Raw genomic sequence first — 12,810 nt, 5'->3', positions numbered from 1 at the left:
AATTGTGTAGGAAGAACTTAAGGAAAACTCATGTGCATGGGAAAGGGTGTTGGCATACTAGGCCAACAAGGTCAAGACTGCAGAGTGTTTAGTGTATGAGGAATTATGAGACAACCACCAGTCATAGTGCTTTGCACCCCCTCCCCTTCTAAAGCAGGACAGGTGTGTCATCTGTGGAGCCCAAAACAAAATGAAATCGTGGGGGCCTCTTGCTCAAAAAGGTTAAGAATGAACCTGAAAATTCTACTAAGGATAATAACATTATTATTATGGTGATGAGCAGAGCATAGAAATAGGTAGGAGTCATGGTGCCTATAATTTTGACTCTCAGGAGGTGGAGGCAGGTGGATTCCTACAAGTTTGAGACCAGCCTGGTCTCCATATGAAATTTTAGAGTCACAGAACAAGACCCTGGGTCAGGCAGGCAGACCAACAGTGTACTGTATAAACGTGTAATGTCAATACTCTTTCAAATAAGGATTACTACAAATACACATGCCTGCATTTGAGGTTAAAAAGAATACACATTGGAATATGTGCTGGCTAATGTTTTTGTGAACTTGGCACACATCTTGGACCATCTGGGAAGAAGAAACCTAATTGAGAAAATGCTTCCATCGTATTGGTTTGTTGGCAAGTCTGTGGAACATTTTCTTGGTTAATGATTGATAAGGGAGGGTCAGCCATTGTGGGTGGTGCCACCCCTGGGCAGGTAGCATGATCCTCTGCATCAGTTCCTGCCTCCAGGTTCCTGCTGAAATAAGTTTTTTTGTCTCCAAGTTGATTTTGGTTATAGTGTATATCACAGCAATAGACAACACATTAGAACAAAATAGGAAGAAGCTATAACTGCTTAGAAAAGCCCAAGTGCTCATCCAGACATGACTGAGAGAAAAACAAATGAATTAAAAAGTCTAAGACAAACGTGAAAACATAAATTGTTAAAGCCATGACTGCTGAGGCTGAGACAGAGGGTTAGATGTTCAAGACCAGCCTGAGCCACACAATGAGACCTTACTTAGTAAACAAAAAGAAAACAGTCTGAGATATAATGTGGGGGCAGAGCTGTGGTCAAATGTCCACAAGGCTCTGATTTTAATCCTTAGTGTAAAAAACGATTAAAGGCATAGAAAAAAAAAAAAAAAAAAAAAAAAAAAAAAAAAAAAAAAAAAAAAAAAAACAAAAACCAGAACTTAAAAAAAGTTGAGGTTAAAATGAGGTATTTTAACATATAGAATAGACAGTTACCAGAAACAGCAACTTTGAATGAAATACAGAGGTGTTTGCACATGAAATGAGAAGGTCTAGAATGAACATGATAGGAAAAGAGTGTTGGAGTAGAAATAAAATATAAAAGAAAATTCAAGTGGTATAAATAGGAACTAAGCATATGTATATATATATATATGATGTATATGTATATGTATATGATATATATGTATATGTATATGATGTATATGTATGGTGGGTATGAGGTGATATGTAAAGTGTTAAGAGCTGAGAACTTTTCAAAGGATGAAAAGAGCCAAACTTAGACACCTCTAGCAAAGTAACACTGATAAAGAAGATGTCACCAGGCCACCAGATAAAGAAATGCATGCTACTTTTAACATAAAGGTTGTCAGACTGCCAACCAATTTTTCAAGAACAGCAACACATTACAGAAAGAAACAAAAATACGTCTTTGAGGTTGAGCTAAAAATAACTGTGAATACACAATTCCGTTCTAATCTATTATTTAAAAGGCATGATGACATAAAGATAATTTTAGATAATCAGAACATGGGATAAAAACTACACACATATGTTCCCTAGCATAATTATTATATAAAATGCTTAAGCAAGCAAAAAATTTCAGAAGGATGGAATGAGATATAAAAATATTAAAATCAAAAGTGACTCAATGAATAACTTTTAAATCATCAGTAGAAAACAAATAGCTATAAAAAACTTGATTTATGAGCAGGAGAAATGAAAAGGGAAAACATATAAAAAAGGTAAAAAGGAAGTATGAAGTGATAGGGATGTATATACTAGTGAGTACAATAAATATAAACAGGTTACATTCACATCTAAAAGACAGAGACTTCAGATTAGATTAAAATTTTATTAGTATATTATAACATTTGAAAATTGAACTAGATTGTAGAGAGGATAAATAAGGTATTTATTAACCAAAAGGTGGGTATCACAGTGTCATTAATGATGAATATATACAACTTAATGTGAAATAATTACAAGTAATATTTAAATTATAAAGACCTGTTTTACATTGATAAAAGGAACTTTCCAAGTTAACATTCCAACCATAAATTTGTACACAACTGGGAGTTATATAGCTTTGAAATATAAAAATCAACAGCATCCCAAACGGCAGGTGTAATTGAATAAATCTTAAATAATGTGTTTTAATGTTATATGGTTTTCAGAAATAGATTATTTGAGAAAAACAAACAAAATAAAAAATACAAATACAAAATAAAAACAAAAATTCCCAACTGTAAACAAAGAAACAAACACACAAAACAAATCTAATCTAAAAGAACAAATATAGAAATCTGCTCTTTAGGAACATAAATTATTCTTAAGTATTCACAGATAAGTTTAACATACTTGACCATTCAGAACATCAATATACATTGCTAATAATAAGTACTACATAGTCTACATTCTTTTACCACAGAAGCATCTTGAAAGACTAACACTAAACAATGTCCTTTCCAAGTGTACTTGGAGACATCAAATATAAAAGAGAACTTTAAGGACATCACAGGTTAGTGAGAAAATTATTAGGTAAAACAAATATATAAAACCAAGTTAATATATATATATATATATATATATATATATATATATATATATATATACATATACATATACATATGTGAAACATGAATGATGTAGGTAGATATCAACTACTCAGGGAAATTGATAGCTTCATGTGCTCCTTAAAAATATTGAAGTGCTGAAAAAAAATGGCCTGGTGAAGTTTCTGATAAGACTTATTTGTGCATGTCATTTTCCTACTGTGTGAATCCATAGCTTGTTTGAAGCTGAGATAGAGATGGAGATAGAGAAACATGTACCCATATAAACAGAGAGACACACACACACACAAAGACAAAGACACACCACAATCGGTCTTTATCTCCTCAAGCCCAGTCTCTAAACACAGTTACATTCAGACTTAGGCGTTCAGTCTTCCGTGAATATCATCAGCTGATGTGTGATACTGAGTTGTTCTATATCAAAAACAAGGAGAGAAAAACAAGCAAACAATAAAAAAACAGACAAACAAAACCCCAAGAGTTTTCCATAGGAACCACACACAGGATGTACAAGACGAACAATGTCCGTGGCTTCTTTCAGGCGCCATACAGGCCAGGTGTACGTGGGGACATCTTCCAAGCGTGGAAGGAAAAAAACTGCCCAGTCTTGTTTACTTAGAATTTCATATCTCATAAGAAATCTTTCAAAAAAGAGGAATAAAGATATTTCCAGCCTGGCATAAACTAAGAACATTTGTCACTCACAGACCCTATGCTAAAAAGAAAGAGTATTAAACCAGGATTTCCATGTGGAAGACATTTTTTCTGTGCAGAACTGAAGTATGCAGAGGAGGGAGCCAGAAACAGAAATGCTGCTGATGTGTGCTGTTGTGTGACAGACTTATATTTACCCCAGGTAGAGAGTCCATGGCAGACCAAAATATAGACACCACCAAAGGTTCACCTTGATGAACTAATGCATTTTATTGGGGTTCTGCACAGGAATATGGATGAGGGGTTACTTATAGGAGCAGAGATGACTGAAAGACAACTGCATCATCAAAGCCCACCCCAGCATGTGTGAAGCTTGCAAAGCTGGGAACCTGGAGCTCACTGTACACAGTCTGCAGGCAGCTCCACAGGTTGGAGAGTGTCCTTTCCAGGTGGTCTAAACTCTTCTAGGGAGCTAAGGTGATTTCTGGTTCTTCCCAGGCTGCTTGTGTTGTCTGAGAGTCTCCTGTGCAGCTTGTCTGACTCTCAAAAATGTTTCCTCTTGGGATGAAGGAGCCTAGTGAATCTGCTAAGTTTCAGGGACTTCCTGAAGCAATTTTGAGTTGTTTATTTTCTGTCTTAAGGATGGGATGTTTCAATCGTTGAGGAATTAGTTATACTACTTCTTGTTCAGAATGGATAATTTGTTGGTAAATATCAATCTGTAGATGTGTGTGTGTGTGTGTGTGTGTGTGTGTGTGTGTGTGTGTATCACAAAGGATGTAGGGAGGGAAGTCCAGGAAAGGTGCACCTAAGGTTATGCTGGGCTACATAAAGAACCATGCTCCTCAAGTAAACAGAAATGACTTGAGAAGCTGGAGGTAGAGCTGCTGCTGTGCCGATGAGACAAATGCAGCCAGGCATCTTTTGTTTGAAATATTTGGGACCAGAAGTGTTTGGGATTTAAGGTATCATTGGATTCTGAACTATTTTCATAGACGTGAAGTGTATCAGATATCTCAGGATTGTCATCTACATCAGACTAGAATTTTATGCATGGTTTGGACAATATTGAAAGAATATTAAAAATCTTTAAAATGCATCTTTTGTCCATGAAACCAAGTTTCTTGGTGTGTCTGTCCCTCTCTGCTCATGCCGCTGGGATAACACTCCTGGTGTTGAAGAGTTTTGAAGTATTTTGGATTTTTGAATTAAGGCTATCTGAGTTGCAGGAAAAACACTCCTTAGCCCAAATGAAGGCAGGAGAGGGGGACAGAACAGAGAAGAGAGGGGATCAGCACCAAGGCAATAGCAAGTCGAGTGAATTCACTACAACCACACCCATGTCAGGTCTAAGTGGGCAGAACACTCCAGTGAAAGGCAGTGGTCTCAGGTGCTTCAGAAGGGATAGATCCCCAAAGGATTGACCAGTGACAGTATGGAGGCCAAGAGAAGGGAGGAAGCAGATTACAGCCAAGAGTTCAAGGTACAGATGACAGGTTTGTCAGGATGATGTCAGTTCTATGGACCTAATGACACTTCAATTATACAAAGATAACATGGCCACAATAATAATGAGGAAGGAATGATGGAACCCGTGTGTTGTGTGTATGTGTATGTGAGTCTCTTTGTGTGTGAATCTGTGTGTGTGTGTGTCTGTGTATGTGTGTGTGAGAGAGTGTGTATGTGGTGTGTGTGTGTGTGAGAGTCTGTGTTTGTGTGTGTAAGAGAGTATGTGTATGGCGTATCTCTGTGTGTGGTGCGTATGTGCCATGTGTGAGGTATGCATGTGTGTGAGATGTGTGTGTGTATATGTGTGTGTGGTGTGTGTGTTTATGTGAGAGAATTTGTGTATGGTGTGTGTATGTGTGTTTTTGGAGAGAATGTGTGTATGGAGTGTCTTGTGTGTGTGTGTGATATGTGTGTCTCTCTGTGTATTATGTATATGTGTGAGTTTATGTGTTTGAGTCTGTGTGTGTGAGAGAGAGGAAGTATGTGTATGGTGTGTCTGTATGTGTGTATGAGAGAGTACGTGTATGATGTATTTCTGTGTGTAGTGTGTATGTGCCTATGTGTGTGTGTGTATCTGTGTGTGAGTCTGTATGTGTATGTGTATGGTGTGTGTGTGCATGTGTGTTTGTGTGAGAGTGTGTGTGCATGGGGTGCTTGTGTGTATGTGTGGTATGTGTGAGTGTGTCTCTGTGTGCTATATATGTGTGTGAGTTTGGTTTGGAGTTTTTGTGTGTCTATGTGTGTGTGTTTCTCTGTGTGTGTTCTGGTGTGGAATCTGCTACTATTTGGAGATTAAACAAAATCCTTCAAACATACCATGGGTCATAATAAAAAGACAATATTTTGAATGAAAAGGGGATAAAAAGAAAACATAAAACTACTAAAGTTTAAGGGTTTTAGAGAGAAATGTTTTTAAGTATTCTATTAAGAGAAAAGACAAAAAGCTTAAAATAAAAGCCTTACGACTCATCTTAAGAAAGTAAAACCTGGGCATGGGTTGAAAACCTCAAATCTCTGTGTTCACAACACTGAGTCAGGAGTATTCGACCAACTTGGAATCCATAACCAGACTCCCTCCTCTCAAACTAAGCAAGAGCTAAAAACAAGGAGGAGGGGGATCGAAATCAGACCCCAAACTGGCAAAAGGAAGGCTAGGAGAGGAGAATCAGGCAAGGAGACAGGAAATATAAAACCTTGGGAAAAGAGATGAAAGAAACCAAAGTCTCTTCTACAAAAGCATGCTGTGTGGTGAGACCCCTGAGTTGTTTGGTACGAGATCTGGGATTGTGTATGGAATAGTAGAGGCTCTACCCCAGAGTCTGCAGACACTTAAAAGACACAGGACACTACAAAAAGTTCACAGATGTGCAAAAGGTGGCCCTGATTTGTAATTCTTTAGGAGGTTTAGGCAGGGGGATCCCAAGTTCAAGGCCTGCCAGGCTACAGGGAGCATTTGAGAACTGTTTGATCAGCTAACTGATGCTCTGTCTCAAAACACAAGTATATTGGTATCACTAACAAGACATGCTAAGGCAGAGTCCCTGCCTAGCATGTGAGAAGGCCTGGGTTTAAGTCCCACGGTGGTGGGTGGAGCTACCAACCAATAACCTTGGCGATATTAGTGGTAACACTTTAGAAAATATTTATTTGTATTTTATATGTCTGCTTTGCCTGCATGTGTGTACCTGGTGCCTATTGAAGCAAGAAAAAGGTATCAGACCCCTTGGAACTGTAGTTATAGTTAGGCTTCAGGCAAGATATGGGTGCTGGGAATCAAACCAGGGTCCTTAGTAAGAACAGCATATGCTTTGAACTGACGAACCATCTCTCCACGAATAAATTTAAATAACTTTTATGAACAAAGTACTTGAAATATGCAACTTGCTAGAACAGATGTAAAGAAATAAAGGTATCAATGATCATAATTTTGTGTCTAAACTGGTTTATTGATTAAACATCTAAATAAGAAATGCTGGTATTAATATGTAAATGTTTTCATCAGACAGGAGAAAAAGCCATTGGTATGATGGTGTACTGTGAACCAATATAATGGAAATATAAGGAAAGTTCAGAGCAGTTTGTCTCATAAATATGGGGGGAAACTAGTTGAAGTGTACTGTCATGTTGGGAACATTCCTGAGAGATTGTTAGTACGCAGGGTTGTTTTGGCCTCAAAAAGCAGTCAACACACTTCCTAATATTCCCAGCAAAGTTACAGAATGTCATATGATTATTTTAATAGATGCATAAAATCACTTGACAATATTTGGTGCACATAAAAAAATTAAAGACTGTAGAAAACTAGGCAGAGAAGGAAAAAAAGTATCAATGCATTGTTTGATGATGAAAATGCCAATACTGTCTCTCAGGATCAGTATTAGGCCAGGATGACCACTCTCGGCATGCCTTTTCTCAAGTAGGGGTGCTGGACAATGTGATAAGGCAAGAAAAAGAAGCAAAAAGGTGCAGTGATTGGAAAAGCAATAAGTCATCTTTATGTGCACACACACGGATGTATACATACACGGATGTGCACATACACAGAGATGTACATACAAATGCAGAGTCTGTCGAAATGGTCGGAGGTGAATAAATCCTTTCCTGGTAGGAAACCAATGTAGAGACCCCATGATATTTCTGGTGCAGTTGTCTCTCAGTATCTGCCAGGCACTGGTTCTAGGACATCTCATAGGATCTATGCAGTTCAAGTCCCTTAGTGAATGGCTCACGTTTGTGTATGACCTCCACACATCTTCCCTCTTTCTTGAGTCAACTTTAAGTGATCGATAATACCAATAAAGTATAAACACTCTGTAAATAGCTAACACAGTTCTAAGGAATCACGTGAAGGGGAAAATTGTCTTTTTGGCATGAATCTCTCCCTCCACGTTTTTGACTGTATTAGCAAATATAATGGGCAACTGTACCAGTAAGGACAATTGAAAATGTACAGTGCTTAGGAGCGAATTGAGATGTCAAACCCACAAAACACCACCGAGGGAGGCTAATAACCAAATGCATGGGATAATCCACCAGACAGCTACAGTGACAATGCCAAGGCGGACAGGTAAGTTCCTGGAGAGGCTTTATCCTTCTCTGACGAGACCCTAACAGTCTTTGTAAGATGCTTGACCTTCTGCACGTATCTCTGACTGCTGGACTCTCCCAGAGTACAGATAAGAACCATGTTTCCTTTTCCTCTTCTTGGCTAGATGCTACTTAAGTGCAGCCTGCATCTTCTTAATCTGAAAGGCGTGTGGCTTTGATTCTGACGTCATTGATGGTTCTTTGCCTTTGAGATCAAGAATCAGATTTGGACCAAAGAGTAAAACATGTGTTTTTAGAAGTCTTAGTGGTGGTCCATGCACTCTAACTGTTGCTAAAGGCTGAAATAGAGACCAAGAAGGAGATATAGACATTTTGGGGATCCAGGAGGCAAAACTAAGGTGTCTCCATTTGCAACAGCCTGTTTCTAGTAGGTTAAGTCAGCACCCACCTTCTGCTACTTTGTGACCCACAAGTTCTTGTAAGGGTCAGGTGGGTGTTTCATGGACAAAAAACCCACCAATACTATACAATAGATGCTTCATGGGCAAAGAAGCTGCTTGACAAAGACAAGCAGTGACTCTCACTTTTCCACGATCCCTGGCACGCTGGTCTCAACTTTCAGGTCTCAGTGCAAATGCTATTAGGTCAGAATGTCCTTTGTAGATGACTGCCCAGAGTGGATTTCTTTAAGTTCTCTTTCCACCAGCAGTTCGCTAATCTCATCAGACATATTTGTTGGGTCTGTCTCCTTGCTCTCTCTATGAAGAGGAACAAACCCAAAAGTACAGACTCTCACCTACGCCTTGCTCATCTCTGTCGCTCCCCTGAGACCTGGATGGTATCTTGTTTGTAGACTCATAACACTGTGGACCCGATGAACAAGTGTGTGCCCATGGCCACATCCCACTGAGGTGGCAGAACCAGGCTGGCCTCCCTCATAACTGGGCTCTATTTGGAGACCACAGCACGTGCAGACTCTTCTCTACCTAAAGGACAGACACACACAGAGTACAATTTCTGTCAGTCAAAGCAATTACTGTTTATGATGTGAAAGTGAGTAGTGTATATTTGACTGTAGAGGAGTGGGTTAAAGCAGAGAATATATAAGAATAAAGGTGGTTAAAAACACCGGGAAGCAGGCAAAATGTAGAAAACACAGCCCTACACAACTGCTGCTCCCTTCCTCCTCCCCTTCTCCTCCTCCCCTCCTCCTCCTCCTTTTCCTCCTCCCCTCCTCCTCCTCCTGGTCCTCCTCCTTCCTTCCTCTTCTCCTCTTCCCCTACTCTTTCTTCCTTTTCTTCCTTCCCTCCTCCTCTCCCCTCCTCTTCATTCTTCCCTCCTCCCTCTTCTCTCTCCTCCCCTCCCCCTTCGCCCCCCCTCCTTCCTCCTTCTCCCATCCTTTCCCACCCCCCACCCCAGCTTCTTCATCCCCACTCAGCTATGCCATCTGCAGTGCCATCTCCAAGGCTGATGGGAGAGTCCTAAAAGGAAATCAGAAAAGCTTGCCTACAGAAGCCTGGAATCCCAGCGTTTCTTCTGTTTTCACCCAAGTCTGTGGCCACTGACACTCCCCTTTCACACCGCGGGTGGATAATAAGCCCCCTTCTCAGGCATCAAACTGCTCTTATACATTTTAATGTGACCTTAGACAGCGCTTTTCAGAAATCAGAGGCCCATCTGACTGCACTTGAGTTTGAATTGAGCTAATGGTATTCACCTCATCTTTAGATGCAAAATTGGAAGATAAAAGACCTTGATGTGAGAGGGGGAGGGGGATGGGAGCAGTGGGGGCTGGATGGGTGGCAGGGGGCAGGAGGAGAAGCAGATTGGAGATACTGCTTAAAAAATCATGTGATTGCACGTTGATAACAAATGTCTCCTCTTCCCCCAGTTCCCCACGGGCTCCAGGGATGTTCTTAATGCTTTTTAGTTTTAATGATAGAATCTCTTTATTCCTGGACCAAGAAAAAAATGTTTCTGCATATGTGTCTGGGAGATATGCTGACCTTTATCAAATCTTACTTAAAAAAAAAAAATCAGACGCAACAGTTATTGTAATAGACCTGGTTCACAAGATGAGAAAAATCAGACAGGGAGGGGGGAGGGAGGGAGAAGAAGCTGATGTGGCTCAACTTTAATAAAGACCTGTGCGTCCCTTTAAATGACCGGTGGCCCTCTTTCAGGTTTATACCTGGTTGATGGGGTACCCTCGGGATGTCGTCTTGAGCCCAGGGAGAAAAGCTTTCTGAATGAGAACATGCTTGGCTCCGTCTGATCCTCACTGATTCAGCCCCAGCCCTCACAGGGCACCACATACACCAAGTACTCTCTCGGAAGCATGAGCGGGTGTGACCAGATCAGCCTCCCCTTAAGAAAGAAGTCAGGAGGGATCCCCTGCAACTCAAAGAAAAACAAATGGGTGTCCTCTGGAGACAGGCTGTCTGATTCCAGTTTTGACCTGCCTGCTGCCTGTCAAGGGCCACAAGAATGCTTCCCGCCACTAAGACTCAGCCACCCCAGGATGGAGGAGGCCAGGTGGGCTATCCATCAGCAGTACACCTGGTCTGCCTAAAGGAGACAGTGGCAGGGAGGGGCTGTGGACATCAGCGGGACCCCAGGGCACTCAGGAGAGTGGATCTGAATTTTAAATTGCTCAGACAGGACCCAGGCCTCTGGGTACATTCATGCAGGGCATGTTTATACGGATTCATCACAAGAGATGGAGCGGTGGGTTGGGCTGGGTTAACCTCTGGACTCCACAGCAGCTGCCTGCATGTGGTAGATGAGTGCTGAGGGGTTGCATGTCCCGTGCGTGTGTGTGTGTGTGTGTGTGTGTGTGTGTGTGTGTGTGTCTACCTCTGTCTTCTATGGTGGGCATGTTGGCTCAGATCCAATAATGAAGGTGCTACAGATAAGCCTTGACTTTTTAATATGCTTCTGTGTGTGGTTACTTGTGTGTGTGTACATGTGTGCGCCTGTATATGTACGTGTGTGTCCCGAGTGTTTATGTCTGTGTGCCTGTGTGTATGTGTGCATGTGTATGCCTGTATGTATATGTGTGTGTGCTTGTGTGTTTTTGTGTGTCCTTATGTATGTATGTGTGTGTGCCTCTGTATGTGTGTGCATGTGTGTGTATACCTGTTGATGTGGGTACATGCATTGATGTATCCATGCCTTTGGTCACGCATGCACATATGTGCTTATGTGTGTAGAGACAACCTTGGCTGTTGTTCTTTAGGTACTAGTCACCTTGTTTTGTTAAGACAGGGCCTCTCACTAGCCTGGAACTCTCCAACCAGGCTAGGCTAGCAAGCCTCAGGGATCTGCCTGCCTCAGTCTCCCCCAAAGCACTGGTGTTTTACAATTGGCACCACATCTGGCTTTTAAAAAATAGACTCTGAGTATTGAACTCAGGCCCTGTGCGGCAGGACAAGCACTGAACTCACGGGTCCATTTCCCGGCCCCTTTATAATTTTATTTTATTTTTTAAAGACGTGCACATACTGTTTGTGCCGACTCACTGTGGCTACTCTGTTCTGGAGACCCCATCCCTCCTGAGAGTGACCATGCTCTGGATGGCTTCAGACAGGCTGAACCTGACCAGGAGGATTTCTGAGGTCTACTTCCTGCAGAATTTCCTGGTGGCCCTGGCTTAGGATAAGCAGGCTGTAATACAGAGTTACCGTAGCTTATAACATTTGTGTAGAAGCCCGCCTGAGGCTGGGATTTACAAGTGTCCAAAATTTACTCACACTCGGTCCTTAGGACTAATATATACATGCATACATAAGCATATACATGTATACATGCATGACATATACTTACATACATATTTATGCATATGTATATTATATTCACACATATGCATATATATGTCTACAGATACATTATATGCATGTACATATAAATACATATAAATATATATCACATATATACATATGTATACATCCATGCATGTATGTATGTATACATATATATGTAACTATTGATAATTTGCCTTTAGCTCATGATTTACTCACACTACAGGAAACCCACAAGAAGAATGACAGATGTTTATTACCTTAGCATAGTTCGAAGGAATGAGTGACGGGGTTCTGGGACCACAGCACAGCTGAGGCCAGGCACGGAAATAGATGTCAGTGCTTGGTGAGTTGGCAAGCCAGACAGAGATGTCCTTACGTCACAGGCATGAAGCAGGCCCAGCTTTGTGGCACTTGGAATGACAAGTGCCCAGGGGACCGATCTCATCTGCCCGGAATCAGCTCAGGGGCAGAAAGCTGAGGTGAGGCTCCTTCCTGTTGTGAAGGGATAAAGTCTTAGAGGCTCATCAGCGATGGGGCTAAGCTTAAAGCAGACTCTCACATGCCAAGTTCCTGTGTGCTGGGACATTCCACTGGCCTTTTTGGAGGCCTTGTCCCCAGGGCGTGGCCCTGTGGAAGGACAGGCTGGCACCTTTCCTGAAAGGCCCACCTGCAGAGTGCATGGCCTGGCTTGTGCTGGGAATTCTCTTGGTGTAGGGAGGTTCCCACCCCTAGGGCCTGGGAACTTTCTTCCATTGCTAACCCTAGGCCTGAGGGGAACTGGCTCTGTTCCTTATACCCTGTCCTGGCCAGTCCTCAAAAATGTAGTCTTGGAGGGTGGCGGCTGGGGAAGGGCCAGGTGGTCAACCCTTTGGACCGGGGCCACCTTGTCTAAATAATTCTTCAGGTTTGCAAGTCCCTGCCAGGGCCTCTGAGATCCAGGCCTGAGTTCCCCCAACCTGGTCTGGCTA

The sequence above is a fragment of the Micromys minutus genome (genome assembly GCF_963924665.1).
Source record: "Micromys minutus genome assembly, chromosome: 1".
Classification (NCBI taxonomy): domain Eukaryota; kingdom Metazoa; phylum Chordata; class Mammalia; order Rodentia; family Muridae; genus Micromys; species Micromys minutus.
Note: the sequence above shows the minus strand (reverse complement) of the source record.